Here is a 20,889-nt window from a genome sequence, read left to right as displayed (position 1 = left end):
TTTTTTTTTGCCCTTGAAGAACAATTTAAAGTGTTGTAGAATGTGTTTGTGCGTTTTCCCTGAAATGTGCTAGCTAGGACGCACTTCATAAATCCCCATGTGTAAATAGTAAACTCTGGCTCCTTAGCCAGGCCAGAAGGTGCTGGGTAAGGGCTTCTTAGCTGTGCTGGCTAAGCAGATCTGGAGTATACTTGGACTAAACCAATTGCTTTATGGGAGAGGCTAGTGCTAGGCTGGCATTTTTGGAGAGAAGAAAGACAAAAGGAGAGCTGGAGATGAGGTGGGCAGATCAATCTGATAATTGGGCGGGGAAATCTAAGTGTGAGGTAGCTCAGGAAACAATTACTTGTAATCTAACCCCTTGAAGCCAAGAGCTAGGCTTCTAGGAACAAGCTGTCAATACTGGTATCCAAGTGGTTAACAAAACGAGCTGTTAACTGACTGTCTCGGATTTTGCCAAGGAATGGAGTTCTCCCTTGTCCGACTGGGGGGGAGCCTTTTTTCCTCTTTAGCTTACTCCTTATCCACATTGCTGGGTCTATCGGTATGGAGGTTCCTATGCTGTACCAGCCCAGCTCTCCTGTGGGAGTCTGATCTGCATTGAATTCTTCCATGTAAAACAGGCTGACTAATTCTCTTACTCTTATCTCTCCAATTAGGAATTTGCTTGCTGAGATCCTGTAGCAAAGAGCCTAAGCAAAGCTACAGCAGAAAGGAGGCGCAGGAAGGGGGAAGCCTGCCTCTGCAGTAGTGACTTCGGCTTACAAGCTCTTTTGTCTTCTGAAGAGGCTTCAGGACTCCTAAGAAGCACAGCAGAATGGAAATTGGAGCTCTGGCTCCTGGCTTGGGGATGGAGCCTTTGAAAGCAAGTGAACTGGATTCCAGACTCCTCGCAGAACGGAGAATGTCATAGCACTGTTTATTATTTAAGTTTTTATTTTTGATGTTTCCATTTCTCAGCATGGGAAATATTGTCTTTAAGAGCAGCTGGATTTTATTACACCGCAGATTCAAGGGTGAGGGAAGAAAGGGATCTTGCAGCAAGATCATCCAATCCAGCCATCCTGGTAAAACTGCTCTTTGGCTACCATCATGTGGCTGTGGCCAAAGAACTGCTGGGAAGGAAAATGGGCCAGATTCGTGTGCAGCTATGTAGAATAATTGGGGGTGGGAGGGAGGAGAGGCGCTAGCGCTCTAAACAGTGCAGCTTCTTAGATCCTGTGCTTTCTAGGAGACGGTGCAAGAGCCCAGCCTAGCCTGGAGTAGCCGAGTGGTCCTGTGCGCTTTCACATCCTATCCAAGGAGGGGAACCGTGTGTGGTTCATTCAAATCTTCTGAAGCGTTCTGCCAGTGGAATAGCTTGTAGCATTGGGGGGCAAGAGGCTATCAGCCACCCAGCAAATGCCAGAAGATCTAGACCAAGAGTTTTTTGGGCTGAAGTCCTTTACAGTTCCTCCTGTGATAGCTGTGGAATCTGGCAAAGCTGTTGTCTAAATTCCAGCAATCCCTGAGCCAAGGACATTCCTGCCTCACTGAAGCAATCTCAGCACTGCAGAGTCATGTGGAGTTTTGTTATGGCCTCTGCGCTGGCTATTCCCAAAAGCTGTGAATGAAATGGCTTTTTAATCAAAGGAGCAGTGTCGAATCCTGACAACTAATTGCAAAGGCTGTTGTGGGACATCTTTCTGACTCAGACGGGGAACAAATTTTTGACCCTTACCGTGGGTTAGGTGGGATGATTCAGGACTGAAGGATGATCCCAACGTAATTGGAGACAGCTTCCTGATTTTCCTGTGAGGGTGATGCTCTGTATTTCTATTCTAGCCTTTCTAGTGATGACCTAGAACACGATGATCTGGGAGTATTGCAGCACAGAACAATTCCTGCAGATGGGGCCAGTAACAGGAAAGCTAAGACAGTGTTGCTTCTACTGTATTTGCCATGTGGCTCCTAAATTTGCCATGGCTCACGGCGTTTGGTGCTAGTAATAGCCCTCTCATCTCAAGGAGCCTGGTCTGCTGCTGTCTTCACAGCTGCTAAGAAGTTATTTTCATAGCAAAATGTAGTGTCTGCCCTTTGGTGGGGATGAGACCCTTCTAAGGAGGGGTCTCGTGTCCTTAGTAAAACTAAAAAATCCTCTCAGCGTGACTGCTGCTCACCTCCCCTCCCAGCATGGTGATCTGGAAGTTGTGATGTTTGTGTCTGGCACTCGGGCTGTGATCTTCTAACCTGGCAGTCCTTCCGCCGAGTTCTGAGTGTCCCCTACGTTGGATGTAGCTGTTCGTGAGCCTTTAGGATTCGCACCATTCCTTAAGGAATGGTGTACATATTGAGGTTAGAGGGTAGCATGAAATCTGGCTCGCTGTCTGTAAAGAGCTCCTACAGAGCGGGCTGGAGGCCAGGGCTCTTCCTTTCCTGTGTAAATGAGAACAGCTTAACTTCCGGATGAAACCACAACAAGGCTTAAGCAGTCTCTAGAAATACCTCGCCTGAAAAAATTTGCTACTGAATCTGCATCCCGTTGGTGGTTACCTATTTGGGCAGGGGGTAGCAGAGAGGGATGAATACCCTCTTAGACTGGTCATTTACAGGATGTTTACACTGCCCCTTCCCTCCAGAAAAACAAACAAACAAAACCCCAAAGCCAGCCCATGACTGACTTAGGCTCTGAGACTTGCAAGCTATGGAGGCTGAAAATAGCAGTGTAGATGTTCCTCCTTTGTGCTGGAGTTCAAGCCCCGAGACCCACCTCTCTGGCCAGGTTTCAGAGCCTGAGCGGGAACGTCTGTGTTGCTATTTTTAGCCCCATAACGCAAGCCAGAGCCAGTTGATCTGGGCTCTGAGACTCGCTACTTTGGGTTTTATTGCAGTGTAGACAAAGCTGTAGCATGTCTTGTTCTCTTATGAAATCTGGGCTCTCTAGGTCCATAGCACAACATGGCCCACCAGCGAGGCCTCCAGAAGTTTAATCTCTCTCATAAACCCTACGTCCTCCCACCAGCTGGAGATTTGCAGTTCACATATAGTCATGAGCCTGGTTAAGATTAAGGAGCGCACAGCAAATTGGGACGAATGATCCACAGCCTGAAAATCCAGCTGTGCTGCTTGGATGCAGAAGACTGATTGCGTCTTCCTTTACAGTGAGAGGTGGCCTGGATCTGACAGCGATCCCTGATGTGTAGCTCCTCCAGCTTTGCTACAGCTCATCCTAGCCATGGATTGAGAATCCAAATATTCAACCTCCAGCGAATTCATACACTGGAAAAAATCTGCTTCCCTGGAGTGACTGCGAAGAAGGATCTGACACCTCCAAAATGTCTGTAAACTTACATGCAGCTGCAGACTAACAGCTCATTAACCTTCCCTCTAATTGGACAGCTCTGTGAGGCACTGGATTGGGAGAACAATGCAGAGCGTGGAGGTACTGGCTGTTGGACTCTGATGGTCCCTTGTTTTCCACCAGCCGTGGAGAACACCTGCAATCAACATGGGTCTGTGAGTCTTGCAGATCTGCTTGTAAAGCGAGTGGGGGTAGGACCTATCCCCACCCCCCTTAAATTTGGAAGATGTCTGTGCTGTTTCTCACATACCACCCACCCAGATCTTTCTGGAGCAGAAAAAGATTCAAGCTGTCAAACTGATGCTGGATTTGGGGAAGCAAGGTGGAGACTTAAATAGGCAGGCTGGAAAAAGAAGAGGAAATGTATTTGGAATGGCCAAGCACTGAAATAACCTGTAGAATGAGCTACTATCCCTGAATGGGGTTGAGGGGGGAATCTTTTTTTGGAGGGGGGCAGGATAAAAACGCACAAATCTACACCCCAGCATTGGCTGGTTGAAAGAGAAACGCTGATCTCAACTATTCTGACCTCTTCATTCTCTAGCATTTTAATTCTCCACTTCACTCTCCTTTTTTAAGCCCTGTGCAACTACTGAGGACTTGTTCCTGCTGAGCCACTGAGTCCTAGGGCAAGTCATATACATAAAACATCCAGGAACAGTCCAAGAAGCAGCATAACTTACTGAAATGCTGTTGCATCTGTATTTGGTCTTCTGTAAGCATCCTCGAGAAGAAATTTCCCTCATGGGCTGTTTGGCAATTTCTGCTGGCACTTGAAACTTGAACGCTGCAGCGGGTGAGCGTTCTAGCCGGATGGTGGTCGGCTAACAAGGGCTGTGGCTTGCATCCTTGAGCAGCTGGTCAGAGATGCTTTATTTTCCTCTGCCTGGTGCCAGGGATGCCTTGGTATGGGATGTAATGCTGTCTGCTACTGAGCATAGGAGGCCCCTCTGTTAGTGGAAGCCTCTGTCTTACCAACAGGTATCCTGAAAGCACCTTGCAAAAGTCAGAAGCTTATCACAATTTTACTAGCCTGTACTTTTTTCCATGGAGAAATTAACAAGGCTTTACCTGTCTGCAAATTACTCTGTTTGTAAGGCTCCACTTTAGTTGCCTTCAACAATAGGAAACTCCACCAAACTGTTACCACGGGCTTGCAGGATTCTGCATGCTATATCTGTAAATGAGCTAATCTTAAGCATGTCTCTCTTCTTACGAAAGATCATTTTAGTGATCTGTGTTGAATGAAGGCAGGTGTAGCAGCAACACATGACATGTAAGGGCGACAGGGTGCCAAACCCCTGCCCTATAAATTTACCCAATTTCCACATTTCTCAGGCATAGCCGAGCAAAGGGAGGCACACGTACTGCATAACCATTCTGCTGCCTCTTTAGTTCGCTTGGATAACGTTCCCGACAGGCTTGCAGTAAATAAGAACTCTTTTGAAATCCATGTTTAAAAGAAGTTTGTTCATATTGAAAACACCTCTTATCACTTCAGGGCTAGGTTTCTGAGCTGGTAGTTCTTCCTGCTGGAGAGATGGGAATGTCATAGACTCTGGCAACAGGTGTAAATGTTTCTTTTACTGCTTCAATTCAGAGACTCTCAAAGTCTGAAGGGAATGGACAGAGCCATCTCTTCTCCAAGTGTTCTTCCTTGCTGGATGTTGCAAGCCTGTGGATGGAGATCTTACAGGTGACCTGTTCCTAGTTCCCATTTTGTGAATGATCCCGGTCCCCATGTAGGGAGGAACATTTCACATTCTTATGGGAATATTTTATTTTCCTTGTAGGTTAGTGGGCTTATCTAGATTTAAGGGGACATGATCAACTTGATTCTCTTAAAGTTACTTGAGGCGTCCTTTAGTGTCCTAGTCTCTCTTTCCTTTAAGAAAAAAGTTTTTGGTAAGTTTATAAATAGGATTCTATGATGGATTTGCCTGCGATAGCCGGGGACTGGATGAGATGACCCAAGGGGGCCCCTTAGAGTCCTGTAACCATGGGGTTTTTCTGCTGCAGATTATTGGGGCCCTATTTAGTAAGGGAGAATTTGACTATTGATGGGGCAAGGGAGATGGACAGTGAAATTGACTAATATTAAAGTGCTGTCAAATGCACAAATTAAAGTTGAAAGAAATCTCTTCCCTGATCTTTTCAAGCATGCTGATCTTTGTTGTAACTACAGCTGGTACAAAATTTCCAGTCAAACATTCAAGTTGACAAGGTGCCTTTAAAGGTAGCTAGCTCAAACACCAAATTTGTCCTATTGCATATGTTGCCATCTTTCTCTTCACAGCAGCAGAGTCTATAGGTAGTGAGATGATTTGACTTGCTCCTGGGGAGTAAACTTTTTAAAATAAAAAAGGCAACTTTTTTTTTAAGCATCAGGTGCAATTTACTAATGAGTGACCTGGTGTGAAAGCAGTTCTGAATCTTTGTAGGAAGAGGGAAGAACATAGTTGATATCCCCAGTGATGTTACACTGCAAATATTTTCACTAGTGAGACATTCTTTTAGGAAGCCAGCTGTCAGCACTAGTCAGCAGAGAACTCAGGATTTGAACTGTGGGGCTCCCATACTTAAGTTGAAAACTAAGTGTAGAAATTGTGAAGACTTCTTCTCTGAAGGGGAAATAGTGCAAGAAGGCGGAGCTCAAAATCAAATGGTGTTTCAAATTTGGCTCAGTCTTCAAACCTAGAACTTACTGTTAATAACCATCCCATATCCATTTACAGTGAGTTCAGTACCCAAGAGCCCAGATTGTCTTGTTCACATTGTGACACTTCTGGCTAGGTTCTTCTCTAAAGGGCTCCCCGTGTTGCATGCCCAGCCTGTGCCCCACCTCCTAGTTATGACCTGGTGCCTGCTGTCAAATGACACAGGGAGACAGCTCTTATCTTCTGTGGCTTAAAGAGTTAAAGTGGTTGACTTAACCAAGCGAATCTCAAGAGGCCCTGGAGTGCTGTTTACACAGAGACTAAGCACCCTCAATCCAAGTGAAGTCAGTAGAAGCAGAATGCTCAGCACCTTACAGACATTGCTCTCTTCTGCCTTGTCTGATGCATATAGTATACAGCTGTAACCCTCTCTGTGGACACTTATACCAGAACAAGTGGATTTTGTCACTTTAGTTTGTTGCTGGGAAAGGGGTTGAAGGTAAACTGAAATATACTTCCTCTTCCATTGGAATAAGTGCCCACTGGTCTTGGACTACACAGCTCACTGTATCTCTTTAAATTCATACCTTAGGTTACAGTGAAAATGATTTTCCCATCTAGACAAGATCTTAATCAGCAGAGCCTCCTAATTTTGGCTATTCTTGAGAATCAGGGCTGCTCTGCACCCTGTGAAAGCAGTACTGTCCCCTAATACATGCAGTTCTACCACTATAAAGGCACTTACTCAATAGAACTGATTCTGAAACCGCTACAAAAGGCCATGTGGATGATTTTGAATGGCTTCATTTCAGTTTAAACCTCTATTCCTAATTGACTTAAGTTAAACCTCAGTAAGCCACTCGCCCACAGAAAGAAGAGCTCCGAGTAGTCTTTTTACATGGGTTTACCTAAATCGGTTTAAATTCATGCCGTAAGTTGTACTGGTGCAAGAAAGTTTTCAGTTGCCATTTCAGGAACTAGCAGCTCCTGGGGCTAAAAGAGCAAAAGCTGAATCCTGGTTGCGTTGGGTGTGATGCAGCTGAATTAGAGAGACCTCTGATGCAAAGGAGGGAATTTCAACTCTTGCTGCACGTTTTCCAGGCACGTGGCACCACATTACACATCCAACACTTGAAGACCCCAAAAGTGTTCATTCCTGATCAGGGGCCTGTGCTACTGTGCACCTCTGGCAATTGGGTTTGTACCTCTTTGGCAACACCAGCCAGGTACGTGATTGCATATCTTGCAGGATAGACAAGTACAGTGCAGAGGCTTACAACAGCTGTTTCTGGATCTGAGCGAGATGGGGGAATTCTAGTGCAGGTGGTGGCGAGCGGTGGGATTTTTCTAGCTCACTGTAGGGCCGGCAATGAGGGAATCCAGGCAGCAGAGTTTGCTAAACATACGAGGTGTGAGAGGAATTGGGTTGTGCCCTTTCTCAATTCTTCACAATTTATAAATAAGACCTCGGGTTTGGCTTGTATCCTACCATTAAAATCACTGTCAGGTCTAGGCCTCCCTGTTGGAGGACTCAGTGGAGGTCTCGGATGTGCATTCAGCCATCTCATCTTTCATTTGAACTTTAAACCAATGAAGTATTTCATAGGAAGCTTTTTTGAAAACACCCTGGACAGAAATCCCTTCCCTCTTTCAGGCAGGTGTCACTTGGTTGACCACTAATGCCACAATCCTAGTTGCCCCATAGTGTCTTCTAGGTAAAACAGGGTAGACAAGACCTGAAATTCTAATCTACAAATTAGGGGCAGGTGAGTCCCAAGGGGATAGCATACTCTGCTAGGTGTTAAACCTGGGTTCTTTCTCTCTGCCACTGGCTTGCCGTGGTGAGACCTTGGTCAAGTCTCTTAAACACTGTGCCTGATTGACCTGTTGAAAAATGGGGCGAAAGATGCTTCCTTTTAAAGTGCTTTCAGATGAAAAATGCTGTAGGTGCTAATCAAGAAAAATGCAAGCAAACTCTTGGGCGCTCTTTAAAAACGAAACAAAGCTTCCAAGCCTTAATACAAAAAAGGGGGAAAAAAGGGTCCCACTCTCTTTTTTTTCTTTGCACGTCACTCTTTAAAACCAGTGACCAGTAAAACAAACACTGGAGTTACAGCCTCCTGTCCTTTTTTAAAAAAAAAAGTTTATATAGGCAAATATCTACTCTGTTTGATCTTGATTCATTTCAAAGTAGCATGCAAAACTCTTGCATAGCTCAAAGACACTGACTCTTGGGTAATCCAGATGGAACTTCCCTCTGTGTGGCACATGTTGTAAACCAAGTGGATAAAAGCTTCTGCTCTGACTTGTTCCAAGCCCCAGACTCTTCAACCACCATCCAGCAGAAATGCAGCTTTGCTTAATTTTTTGGTCTTTTTTTGGCTTAATTTATTAAAATAGTTGCTGTATAATTTATTTTCATAAACGATATAAAGTTACTAAATGGTAAACAGACTTGCAGGCCAATCTTTAAAAAAAAATAGTTTTTTGATATAAACATAACAAATGCACTTTGAGTGTGTTTGGTTATTTTTGGGGGTGGGGGGAGTGCAGCAGGGCGGGAAGCAAGGTGTATCTGTGGATTAGTTCCAGAAGGGGTTGTCTGTATATATTGTATTAATAGGCATGCTTGACCTCTCATATGGAAGCATTAGTAACTGCTGCAGATCTTGTCTAGGAAGCCGGTGTAAAATTCTCATTTTTTTTGTAAATTGTCAGTGAGGGAGACCTCTGATTTTTGTGTTTGTAACTCATTTTTATTGTCGTTTTCGAACAATGGGTTTTTTGGTTGGAAGGACGGGGGGGCGGACCAGGGGAATTTGAAATAAAATGTTTAGAAATTTGTTTCACAGACTGTGTCTTTAGATATTTCACTCCCAGCCAGGAACCTGCACTAGTGTGGGGCTCTGTCCCCCTCTTGCATCGATGAGCCTCTTTACTCCAGGAGCTGTAAAGCAACAGCCCTGTTAGGAAAGACTCTAGGAAGCTCCTCACCTTGGAAGGGAAGCGTGCCACACTGAATGGAATACACGACTGTCTGGTGTTCTCTCCACACACCCCATGGTATTTGCTCCAACAACTACGCCTCTGGCAGTAAGAGGATCCTTCAGGCTCCTGCATCACTGTTTGCTGGGGTTTCTTGTGTCTTTCTCCAGAACCTCTGGTACTGGCTGCTGTGGGTAGTAGGATGCTGGACTGGAAGTGGGCTTATCTGATCCAGTCCTAGAAATCGGGGTAAAGGCAGTTCTTCCCTTTCTAGGGCACCTAGGACTCTCCTCACCAGGGATCACTTCCGTTTTCTGTCCTCCTTTAAACTCCCCTGTGTTTGCAGCAGGATGGGGATGCTGATGTAAGTTGAGTCACTGTCATCTGCCACCTACTGCTGTGAAACGCAGCAGCACCAGAAGTGCTGGAACTGTGCCTCCAGCACTGCTCTTCCACTGGTGGCTGGGGGGAGAGAGAGCCCCAACTCACTGTCCCACTCCTCCGTGCTTCTTATTACTTGCTTCTGTCAACTGAGGCCAGGCACCCTCCTCTGTTCCAAGTCCTGCCCCTTGTGCCCTCTGGCTTGGGTCTCTCTGAGCTGGCTTCCATGAGGAGGAAGAGCTGCAGCAGACCCAGCACATGGGGCTGCGTGGCTGCTGTGCGATCAGTAGTGGCCTATTGTGGTCAGATTCTTCCTTAGCTGACCTTTGCTTGTGCCAGCCGGGGAGGGGGGAAGCTCTGATTGCTGCTTGGGGTGGATGTAAATTCTTGTTGCTAAATGGAAATCATGCGCCTTCCTCTGCCACCCCAGCTCACTGGGCATCACTTCAGCCATTTACAAAGTCCAGAGCTCCTGCTTACCTGCTTCAGAAAACACATCACATCGTCCATGCCCCTGTGTGCGGCTGATAGGGGACTGGATCAATCTATGGCCACTTCTGAGGTTGGGCACAGCATGGAAGTGGGGAAGGGGTTGGGGGGCTGGGATTCTCTGCCATGCCTGGTGCGCCATCTTGTGCCCTATCTCTGCAATTGCCGGTAGCTTTTGTGCATCAGCTGTGACCCGTGGGGCCTTGCCCGGCTTGAGACGTGAATTTGGGCTGGCAGAGGGGTAGGAAAAGAAACAGCTGTTGCAGGGGGGAGCTTTGCATCTTGTCGCTCAGCTGAACGGCTGCTGGGAAGGGGGCTGCTGGGGAGCCAGGCATGGATGGGTGTGGGGAGCTGTGTGGCATGGAGGGAGTCAGGGCTCAGGGGGAGTGAACCCCCTCCAAAACTGCAAGCCCTCAGGAGTGGAATTTGCCTCCCTGTGCCGCCCCCTTGGTGGAGCTGGATTCCCCCCCCTGCAAATCTAGAAGTCAAGCTATGCGTGTGTGCTGTCACCTGGTGCATGGAGAACAGGACCCAAGGGCTTCCACCAAGAACTTTAACTCCTGGCAGCACTGGCTGGCGCCTGGCTCATGCGCTGTCTGACTCAGAGCAAGGGGAGATTCCCTGGTCAAGGGAGACCTGGGTCACTGTAGGAGTTGAGGGCTGAGTGGGGACTGGAATGGGGTCCCTGCTGGGGGTGTGAGGATGGAGAGGGGAATCCTAGCCCCGTGGTGCAAGCTGAAATTCTGACAGAGCCTGCTCAGCGGCTGGCTTTGGTGTGTGTGGTTTTCCCATCTCGGTACAATGCTCCCCATGGGTTCTCCCACTTCAAACCAATTGAGCTGTGGGACACAATGGTAGCTACCGGCGGAGCAATTTCCTGGCTGAGTGCTGCTGAGGACATGGTTGAGGGGCTGCTGGTGGCCGGCGTAGGGCTGTCGAGGGAGAGCAAGAAGATGTCTCCAGACCGGTCCTCATGTGGCCAACCAGCAAAGTGCCACGGTGCCCGTGACATCCATCCTGATGGAGCAATGCTGAGGCCGGCCTGCGGCCCACAGGGCTGTGCCAAGAGCGGAGCCCTGAATACTTGGTAGCCTCACTGCAATGGAAGGTGCATACTGTCTGCTCCTAGGGTGACCAGATGTTCTGATTTTTATAGGGACAGTCCTGATTTTGGGGTCTTTTTCTTATATAGGCTTCTATTACCCCGCAGCCTGTCCCCATTTTTCACATTTGCTGTCTGGTCACCCTACCTGCTCCGCTGAGAGGAGCTGTGTGCAAGAGCAACTGCTTGGAGCCCCTGGCAGGCAGGTGAGCACTCGGAGCCTGGCAGGGAGGGCTCTGGGTTCTCAACTGGAGCTGGGTGCTGGAGCCCATTGGGGGTGTCTGGGCTGCAGTGAAGTCACCCCAGGGGAGTTAGGCTCTGAGGGAGATGGGCCGGGAGGGAGCCTGCTTTGCTTTGGAAGAAACTCGGCCTGGGATTTTTGAAAGGGATCAGTGGGGTAGGGGCCGGCATCCCATTGACTTTATGTGGGCGCTGGGAAATACCAGCCGCAAGCTAACTGCCAAACCAGCCAGGCCCCTGGCAGCCTGCCCTGCCCCTAGTGTGGCCCCTGTGGGGGGCCAGGGCACTAGAGTTCCACCTCCCTCTCTGACTGCCCTGACCCCTCGCCTAAGGGCAGCTGCTTCTGCTGCAGCCAGAAGTGAGAGCCCCGGCTAGGAGTTTGCTCTCGCCCCTGGGTCTGGGCCCATGCTGCCCTCAGAGCCCCAGGCGGTGGCTCTGCTCCTTGGTTCTGCTCCATTTTAGCACTGAGCTGTTCACCACCCCCACCGCCCCTGTCAGAACCCGTCTCTGAATGCCTCGGTGGTGTTTGGCAGATCAAAGCCTGGAGAGCGACAGAATGGGGTGAACGCTCGGAGAAGAATCCTTGCTCACCAGCGGCTGCCAGGAACTGGAGAGGAGGGGGGCTAGGGGAAGCTAGCGAGGCTAAGGCGCTCATCATGCACTCCCACCTTCCCGGCTTAGCCTCGTGGAGTCTGTGCTGGCCAAACCCAGCGCCCGGGGAGGCCTGGGCCACTGACCCAGGCTGCGGTGGAGAGGAGCTTGCAGCACCCAGCTCTCCAAGCAAGGCAGCGTTGCTGTCCCTGGGGCACAGCTGCAGAGTCCAAGGCACAGAGGAGGATGAAAGGATCTGGTCTGGCTGGGGCAGTCAGCCCCCTGGCAGAGCCAGGAATAGAACTGAGAGCCACTGGCACCAGAGCAGTGCCAACCATGGAAGGTGCAGACTGTTGCTGTTCTGTATTTGGCTTGTGGTTGAAAGCACTGGCCAGCCAGTAGGTGTGCAAAGAGCCAGCCACGGCCCCTGGCCCCACCGCGCTAGGGTCTGTACAGACCCAAAAGAAAACATCAACCCCTGCCCCACAGCTCTTGTTACCCTGAAGTGCAGACAAGATCTCCCCCTTGGGGGTGCCTAGCCTGTGGGAGACAGGCCCTGGCTGACCAGGGCACCCCCCTGTGCTAATGGAGGCAGTCGTGAATGCTCTTTTATGCCCTGGCCCCTGGGCAGGGTGGCTATGTTAGCCCAGCAAGGGAGCAGCTGAGCGCCTGGCAGCTCCCTTGAGCCCATGGCTGTCCCGGCAGAAGTGTTGTTTTTTAACGAAGCTTTGGGTCGCCAAACGGAGCAGAGGAGTTGGTGCGAGGGGGCTCCGCTGCCTGCTGTTCGTTTGGTTTCTCTCCAGCCCACGGGCAGGGGGCTGCTGGGGGATCTTGGGGCTGGAGTTCTCTGGGGCCAGCAGGGGGTGACGAGGGCACTTTGCACCTCTCTGTGTTGGTGCCGCAGCTCTGGTGAGCGCAGGGCCCTGACTGACTGTTGCAAGGTGCACCCGAGTTGCACCAGCCTTGATGCTTTGCTGAAACAAAGAAGGGCTGCAGCTGAGTTGGTAGAAAACTCTCTCTCCTTCCCCGTGATTTAGAGTAGGGGGTTCTCAACCTGGACACCATCCAGGAGTCATGACCCCCCTGCCCTTGCTAAATATGGGAGACAACCTGATCTAGGAAAGGCTTGTGAGGCACTGGCTGGGAGCTGCATGCTGGCTGGGAGCAGGCCTGTTAGAGCTCGGGGCCAAACCCAGACCTGGCAGAGGGATTGTACTGGGGGCACCCAGCACTCTGAGTGTGGGAATCATCCATGGGCCATGCTGGGCCAGTTCTTCAGCTGGTGCCACTCCAGCCGCCCACTTACACAGACTAAGGAGCCAGCCTCGGGTTGCTAGATAAATCCTCCCGCTGCTTCAGTTTGGGTTGCACGAGGCACAAATTGGATCCAGCGATGGTCAGTGAGGGAGCGGAACTGGAACCCAGGCCCCTCCTGGCACCCAGACCTTTGCGCTAACCATTAGGCACCACTGCTGCCTTCTGCAATTAAGGGAGAGAGCCTGTGTGGCAGCCTGGATCTCAGCATCCTTCTCCCTGCTGAGGCTGTAGCCCCCTTGGCCTGGTATTGTCTGTGAGAACAAAGGGCCTCATTGATGGACCTGCCAGACAGTGTCTCCCAGGCTGTGAACTTTGTATTCTGGGATTTTATTTGCTGCTCCGAGTGTGGGGCTGGAGCTGGGATTCCCCCCCCACCCCACCCCCAGCCTGCTGAGTGTGTGTTGGCAAGCGGACAAAGGTGGTGGGGGCAGAGGGAGGGGAGAGAGGCTCTGCCAGCTGGTGCATAGGGCCGGGCCACGCACCCAGCAGACAAAGGCAGATTTGCTCCTGTCACTTAGCAAGGGCTGGTGCTGTCCCAGTTCAGGGTCTTTAGGACCCAGTGTCACCCCTGGCCCAGACGAGGGCAGCCCTAAGTTCCACCCATGCTCGCTGGCCCATGGCCAGGCACAGCTCTGCTCTGGCCCTGCCTCCCTGTGCCCACACCCTCCTCTGCAATGGTTGCTAAGGGGTCTCCCTGCACCAGGGTATTGCCCCTGCCTCTTGGCCTGCTGCCCTCTTGAAGGCAATGATGCATGTAGCAAGCCATGCAGGGGCACGGGGATGCTGCAACATCGCTGCCACCTTCCTGTAGGATTTGGGGTCACTTCACCTCTGGGGCCATGGCAGAGCAAAGGCGAGGTGGAGGGCAGGGAGGATTTGCCCTGTGTGGGCTCCCCCCCCGCCAGCTGCAAGATAAGGGTTTTTCCCCACTTCATTTTCCCACGAGGAATTCTGCCCTTGTCTAGCTGGGAAGCTGGCCTGAGTGGTGCAAAGTGCAGCCACGAGGAAGCTGTAGGCAATCCACGAGAGCCAAGAATGGCGATATGTCTCCTTCAGCCCCACCCGCTGGTGCTGCCTGTCTGGTAACTCTACGTATCTGGCCAGAGCGCTCCTGGAATAGGCAACTTTGTGGCCAGTTGGAGAACTCAGGGAATGGGGGCATCACGAGGGACTGAAGGCTGAGCTGCTGAGCAGGGGAAGGGATTTTCTGGCAGGCTGCCTCGACTCCAATGCCTAATGGATGTTTCGGAGAAAAGCTGTTGCTGTTAAAGAGTCACAGCCACTCAGTGACAGGGAGGGAGGGCCCCCCACCCCTGCTCTGGGGCACTTAGCCGATGGTCCTAAAGTAAGAAACAAGCAGAAACAAAGATCCCCATCCCCCAGCCTTCCTTTACCTGGCCTGGTGAAGCCCGATGAGATAGGGCCCTTGCCCAATTTAATAACAAACCAACCTCCTGTACAGGGCACCTTTGCAACATAGCTACCGCCATCTCCTGGTGACTCTGGAGCGCGCCTGGACAGCTGGGGTAAACCTCTGAGAGCCAATGCGCTGAGGCTACCGGTGCCATGAGTGGAATAGCTAGTGGGGACTGTCTCCCGCCGGGGTAAGCCTGCAATCTCTGCATTCTTCTTATTTACTGTTTGTGTTGCGGGACCACACAGAATCCCTCCTTGTGAGCCACCCTGTAGCGCCCCAGGGAGCATGCAAGCGACCCAGCAGTCAGTAACTAATAGCAGGCAGCGTGTGTCAGAGCTAACAGTGCTTGGCTTCGCCCGGCTCAGCCCCACCAGGCTTTGCAAGCTGTTGTCAACTGGACCAGCCAGGACCTCGTAACTGTCCTCCCCAGTGGGGGCTGGGATCCCAGGAAGCTGGAAAGCACATCGCCAGTCATGAACCTCCCAGGCGGGCGCAGTCCTGGGACCCATCCTGCAGCCCAGGGGAGCAGAGGGTGAAGTTGTCTGATCACCCGCCTCCCTTCCAGAGGCTGATGTCTGGCCGGCTTTCAGAAAGGCTGTAAAATCTTCCCCTCCGAGACAGCTTTGCTGCCTCACCCCATCCGCAAAGCATCCTAGCCCAGGCAGCACCCCAAAAGCAAGCATCTGCCTAGTCCCCGTAGGGGCGTGGCTATTAGCAACATGGAACGTGACCAGATACCCCGGTGATGGGCGGCAGTTCTGAACCCGAAGCTAGAGCAACGGAGGCTCAAAGGTGGCTGGAAGAGGCGGGCTGCCGTGACTCTGGTAGGGCGAGCGTCCGGGCTCCTGGGCATAGGACGAGAAGAGCAGATCTTCAGCTGGTGTAAATGGTCCTAGCCCCAGTGGACCACAAGTTCTTATGCTTGTGCGGGCAGGTACTTGGAGACCTGGCCTGCTGGGGAGGTGACGCTTAGGGGCTGGAGGTGGCAGTGGGAAGGCTCTATTGCCCCAAGCCCCGGGAGCCTCCCAACAGCTGTCCTTGACTGCCACACGGGCACTTGGGGGCGCACAGATGTGTGTCCATGACCATGCCCAGCCCTCGCTGGTGGCTAGAGAGAAGGAGCAACCGTGTTGCTCACCAAGGAAGGAGGAAGAGCCAAATGTGGTGCTGCTGCATCCTGTGGGGGGTGTTAGGCTCAGGGCAGGAGGCATCTTCACAGCTGCTGGTCCCCACCATGTGTGCCTAGAAGGATCCTTTCTACCCACAGCATCGCAGCCACTGGCCTTCCCTGGATTCCAGCCCCCTTCCTCCCCACATACAAGCAAAAAAGCCCCCTTTGTCAGAGGCGCGGCCCGGCCTCTCCCCTCCCTCCCCACCGGATAGAAACGCCAACATGGCTGCCTGGCTCCGATCTTATTTTTAACCTCTCATTAGCATCCAGAAGCAGCAGAGTTCCCCGTTTCCTGGAGAGGTTCAAAGCCAGATAAGCCGGGAGACAAAAGCCGCATTCTTCCAGCCGGCATCTAATAGGCTTCCCTTTGCTCTGTGTTATCATCCGCACATGCCCGCTGCATAATCGCCTCCCTGTTGCACTGCAGAGCTTGGGCAGCCATCCCTAGACTGTCCTGTGAAGCATCCCCCTTCTCACACACCCAGTCCCCGGGCAAAAGCCGCCTTCCTCTCCTGCTCTGAAATCCTGATGCTCGCTCGCTACCTGCTCTGATCTCAGGCTTTGTCTAGGCAGGGGTTTTAGGTCCCGATGCCGCTGGGCTGCTGTGAATGCCCAGTGCCCAGCCTAGCTTATGCCTCTGAGCTTGGCTGAGATTTTCCACTGCCTCTGGGTGGTCAAACTGAGATGCTTCAGAAGAGCCTGATGGTTCAGAAGAGGGGCCAGTCTTCCGGTTTGCTCAGATCTGTGGCTATGGGACGCTCGGGAAGATCAGTCCCGAGGTGTCTCAGGCTGGACTCCCTCAAAATTTGAGCCCCCTCTTTCCGACTCAGTGGTTGCTTTTGAAAATGATCAGCCTATGTGATTTGTGCAAGTCCAGGTGAACCCAGGCATTCTGGCTCCTGCATCTGTATATCAGCCACCGTCTGCTGTGGTGTAGGACAGGTTGGGCTCTGGAGAACACAGGCCCGTGTCAAGCAAAGTTAGAACTGACTTGGCCTGTGATGTTACGCTTGCCTGTGCCCGTGAGGAATTTGCTGTGTCCTATTCCCTGGTTCTGCCCATACCTCTGTGACTGCAAAGGCCGAGCCCTGGCAGAGAATCCCCTGCCAAATGAGCACTTAGAACAGCTCCGGGAAACGACAAAATAAATTACCAAAGGAGAGCAGCATGGCCAATGCTTCTGAGCCGCCTACAGGGGCACTTGGGCTGGGGCCTCTCCGCCAGCAGGGAAATAGCGAAGATTCAGCCAGCTGGACCCCAGGCTCTCCCATCCTGGGGATCTGAGTTACAAACAAGCCCTGACTGCAAAGAGCCAAGCCCGGATCAGATCAGAATCCAAGCCGGGCTTCCCTGCGTCTTGGGAGTGTTTGGATCTCTTGGTCCAGTCTGGGCTCATTTCATAGAGTGTGTGAGTGAGCGTACATACGTGTGTGTTAGACCCTGTGTGTGGGAGAACATAGGGTTTGTCACTCCCTTTCCTTGTGGTGCAGAGGGGCAGCATCCCTGTTCCCTCCCTCCTGACGCCGTGATCGGTGTCGCACCCGTCCTGGAGCCCACCCCAGGGTCAGGAAAGGCTAGCAGAGCTGCACTTCCCACTGCCGAGAACTGCCTTTCACATGGCTTCTCACGTGGGGCCTGCTCAGGCCCTTTCCCGACTGGAATGCGGTGGGTACAGTTGGAGCACATCTGCCCACATGGCCCAGCGTGCTCAGAGCAAATCAGCAGACTCGGCTTGTTTACTCTGCATCACGCTGCAGCTGCTCCTGTGCCAGCACTGGGGCGGGTGGCAGGGGGCTCTGCTTTAAAAGCCTCATCATTGCTAATGCATTTGGCAGCCACTCGAACGCCATGGGTTGCACCCAGAGATCACTCCAAACAGCCCAGAAATCCACCACTGGTTCTTCCCCTGCGGCTGTGCCCAGATCCCGTTCCAGGTGGGCACAGAAATCCAGTACTGGTTCTTCCCCTGCAGCCGTGCCCAGAGCCCATTCCAGCTGGGCATAGCAAGCCAGTACTGGTTCTTCCCCCATGGCCATGCCCAGAGTCCATTCCAGGTGGGCATAGGAAGCCAGTACGGTTCTTCCCTATGTTCCAGGCCAGCAAGAATTCCCCCTTGCCCTTCAATCTAGTCGCTTCAGACAGGCTTCACTTCGGCCACTCAGAGTTAAAGCCCCGATTCAGTTTCTGGTGCACGCTTGGCACAGATTCACGGCTGCATCCCTGTGCAAGGACCTTGCTCTCTCAGTGCCCAGGTGCTGTGGCTAGTAATCAACATGCCAGCAGCCTGGGACTCTCTTTGTTGACTGAAAAAATCAACTGACTAGTTCTGAAAAGAGTTTGCCTCGTCCCCATCTCACGCTGCAGCTGGGTAGCTCTGGGCCTGTACCCTATTGGCACGCCCTTTCCACACATTCCTTGATGAAGTCTCACAGCACCCCTGCACGGGGGGAGAGCGTTTGTTTTCCAGAGGGGCAACTGCCTGCTAATGTCACACACCGAGCCAGCAATAAGAACCCAGGAGTTCTGTTTCCCCGGCTGTGTTCTCACCACTCAACGACACTTCCTTGCAGAGAGGGGAAGAGATACTGGGCATTTGTTGAATAATCGGAGATATAACTATCTCCTAGAACTGGAAGGGACTCAAAAGGTCATTGAGTCCAGCCCCCTGCCTTCACTAGCAGGACCAAGTACTGATTTTTGCCCCAGATCCCTAAGTGGCCTCCTCAAGGATTGAGCTCACAACCTGGGTTTAGCAGGCCAATGCTCAAACCACTGAGCTATCCCTCCCCACAACTTTGTTCTCCCTGCTCTGAGCACTAGACCGGACTCCGTCTTGGAGCTGGGAGTAGAACCCGAGAGTCTCGCCGCCCAGTCCCCAGATCTAGCCACTAAATCACAGACAGGAGCAGTACACGGAAGTTCGGACTCATGCCCTCCTCTTTAACCTCTGTGACGCTCTCCCACCCAAGAAAGGGAATAGACCGCCGAAGTCCTGCCTCCCAGGCCCCTGTGTCTAACTACATGGCAACACTTGTGGCTCATACTGACTCTGATACGGATGGGGCCCTGGGTAAAGATAGAAAGCCAAGGTTGATGGTGGCATCAGTTCTCCCTGGCACTTCCCTCCACCCTACCAACTTCACCCTTTCTAGGAGCCTCGGCTAGGGTGGTTGGTGTTCACTTTCCGGCTTCCCTTTCAGAGGCCGTGTTTGTATTATCTGAAGGCCCTAACCGAGATCAGGGCCCTGTTGTGCTCAGAGCTCTACAAACTATGAGAAACCATCCTTGCCCCAGAGAGCTTGCAGTCCAAATAGACACCAAGGGCAAGGAAGGGAAACTAAGGCATGGAGCAGGGATGTGACTTTCCCATGGTCGCATAGCAGGATAGTGTCAGAGCCAGGAGCAGAGTCCAGGGCGTTTGAGTCCTCGTCCACTGGATGCCAAAGCTTGCACCAAGTTTTTGTGACTTTTGGGAATGTCCAAATAACACAAATATTTCTGGCACTGGTGCTGCTACCAAGCAAATATTTACGACTCCTCGGCAGTGGGATTGATGACTTCCATGCCATGCGCCGCAAACAAATTACTCATGGAGGATAATTGCTGGTGTTGCAGACAATCGGCATGAAACCAAGTTCGTACTCCTCTCCCTCCCCATCCCCCCCAGGCGACCAAGGTTTATGTGGGGACAGGGGGCTCAGCAGGGAACCAGGAGTTCCTGGGTTTGGAGTGGGAGCTGGGATTCTTGGCTTTTAGCCCCAGCTCTGCCACTGACTCAGCGCGTGGCCTTGGGCTAGTCATGGGTCTGCTCTCAGTTTCCCCTCCTGAAAAATGGGGAGAGTGACACTGACCCACACCCCTGCTTGGAAGAGGAATTACATATCTGAGGCATGCCTGGCAAAGCTCAAGTAAAGGGCAACACAGCTGGACAGAGAAACATCCCCCCACCCCTTTCCCCTGCTGTGGGACTTCTCTGAGTCAGTATCCCCTAAGTTTCCCCCAGCATTGCCCACTGGCCCAGGGCAGGGCAGGCGACTTGCTCCCAAGACACTGGGGCTCAGCCTCCCTATCTCCACAATGTTGCCTTTGGCCCGGGGAGAGGCTCTGGCCTAGATCACGCCAGCCTGCCAGCAGCGCACCCCTCCTGCTGCCTGGGGGACAGGGAAAGGGGTGAGGGGGAGATGTGGGCTTCTGGCCCCAGAGAGGGTTAAATTGGTGTCTCCCTTGATGCTTTCGCAGTTCCTGCTCCTGGCCCTGGCACGGCTCTGGGAATATTCCGCCTTGGGGAGTGTCACATGAGGACAATCCACAGCGGCCAACCAGCTGGGTGGCGGGCCAGCCCTCCCCAGGCCAGGAGGGAAGGGGGCCTGGAACTAACGGTAACCAAGGGAGCATGGAGGGAGAGGGAAAAGGGGAGGATCTGCTGCTAGGGGGCACAAAGTTTTCGGGATGGGGGAGCTGGAGCAGACAGTGGGGCATGGGTGGGGCATGGGTCCTGCCACCCAGTTGGGGGGCTGGCAGCTGCAGGGCATGCACGGGGCTGTACAGCAGGGGCAGGGTGGATGGGGGGCAGCCCTGGGGGGGGGAAAGCCCAGGTGTGGGGGCTGGCAGCTTGCAGGGCATGCATAGGGCTGTGCGCAGGGGCCACGTAGGATGTGGAGGGGGAAGGAGACAGGTGATGCAGGCATGGCAGCCTGCAGGGGCATGGGTGGATGGGGGGCCAGCTCTCAAGGGAGGGGAAAGCCCAGGTGTGGGGCTGGTAGCTGCAGGGTGTGCATGGGGCTGTGCAGCAGGGGCAGGGCAGATGGGTGGGGAGAACCCAGGTGTGGGGCTGTGCAGCACCTAGGTGTGGGGCTGTGCAGCAGGGGCAGGGTGGATGGGGGGCAGCCCTGGGGGGGGGAAAGCCCAGGTGTGGGGCTGGCAGCTGCAGGGCGCGCATGGGGCTGTGCAGCAGGGCTGGGGGCGATGGCTCACATGACCCTGCCGAGCGGCTGCCGGAGCAGCCTGTGGCCGCTGTGCCGGGATGAGCCGGGGAGGGGAAGGGGAGGGACGCGGGGAGGGGGCCAGGCAGACACACGCCCGGCGGGGGGACGGGCGCTCGCAGCAGACGCAGCAGCCGGGCCGGCTCCTGGGGACCCGACAGAGGAAAGTCACATGGATCGCGCCGGGGGGCTGCCCCCCGTCCTCCCTCCGCCGCCG

At 52.7% G+C, this 20,889-nt stretch overlaps 1 protein-coding gene across 1 annotated transcript in view; it reads left to right on the top strand.

Moving 5' to 3' along the window:
• The window catches only part of SOCS7 (suppressor of cytokine signaling 7), a gene marked incomplete at its 5' end in the record, with an annotated part of 29,119 nt that extends 21,118 nt beyond the window's left edge, over positions 1 to 8,001 (top strand). The window contains one exon of the mRNA XM_032791279.2: positions 660 to 8,001. The remainder of the gene's footprint in view (positions 1 to 659) is intronic.
• Between the last annotated feature and the right edge of the window lie 12,888 nt (positions 8,002 to 20,889).

The sequence above is a fragment of the Chelonoidis abingdonii genome, chromosome 21, assembly GCF_003597395.2.
Source record: "Chelonoidis abingdonii isolate Lonesome George chromosome 21, CheloAbing_2.0, whole genome shotgun sequence".
Taxonomy (NCBI): Eukaryota; Metazoa; Chordata; order Testudines; family Testudinidae; genus Chelonoidis; species Chelonoidis abingdonii.
Note: the sequence above shows the minus strand (reverse complement) of the source record. Positions and strands in the feature narration are given on the sequence as shown.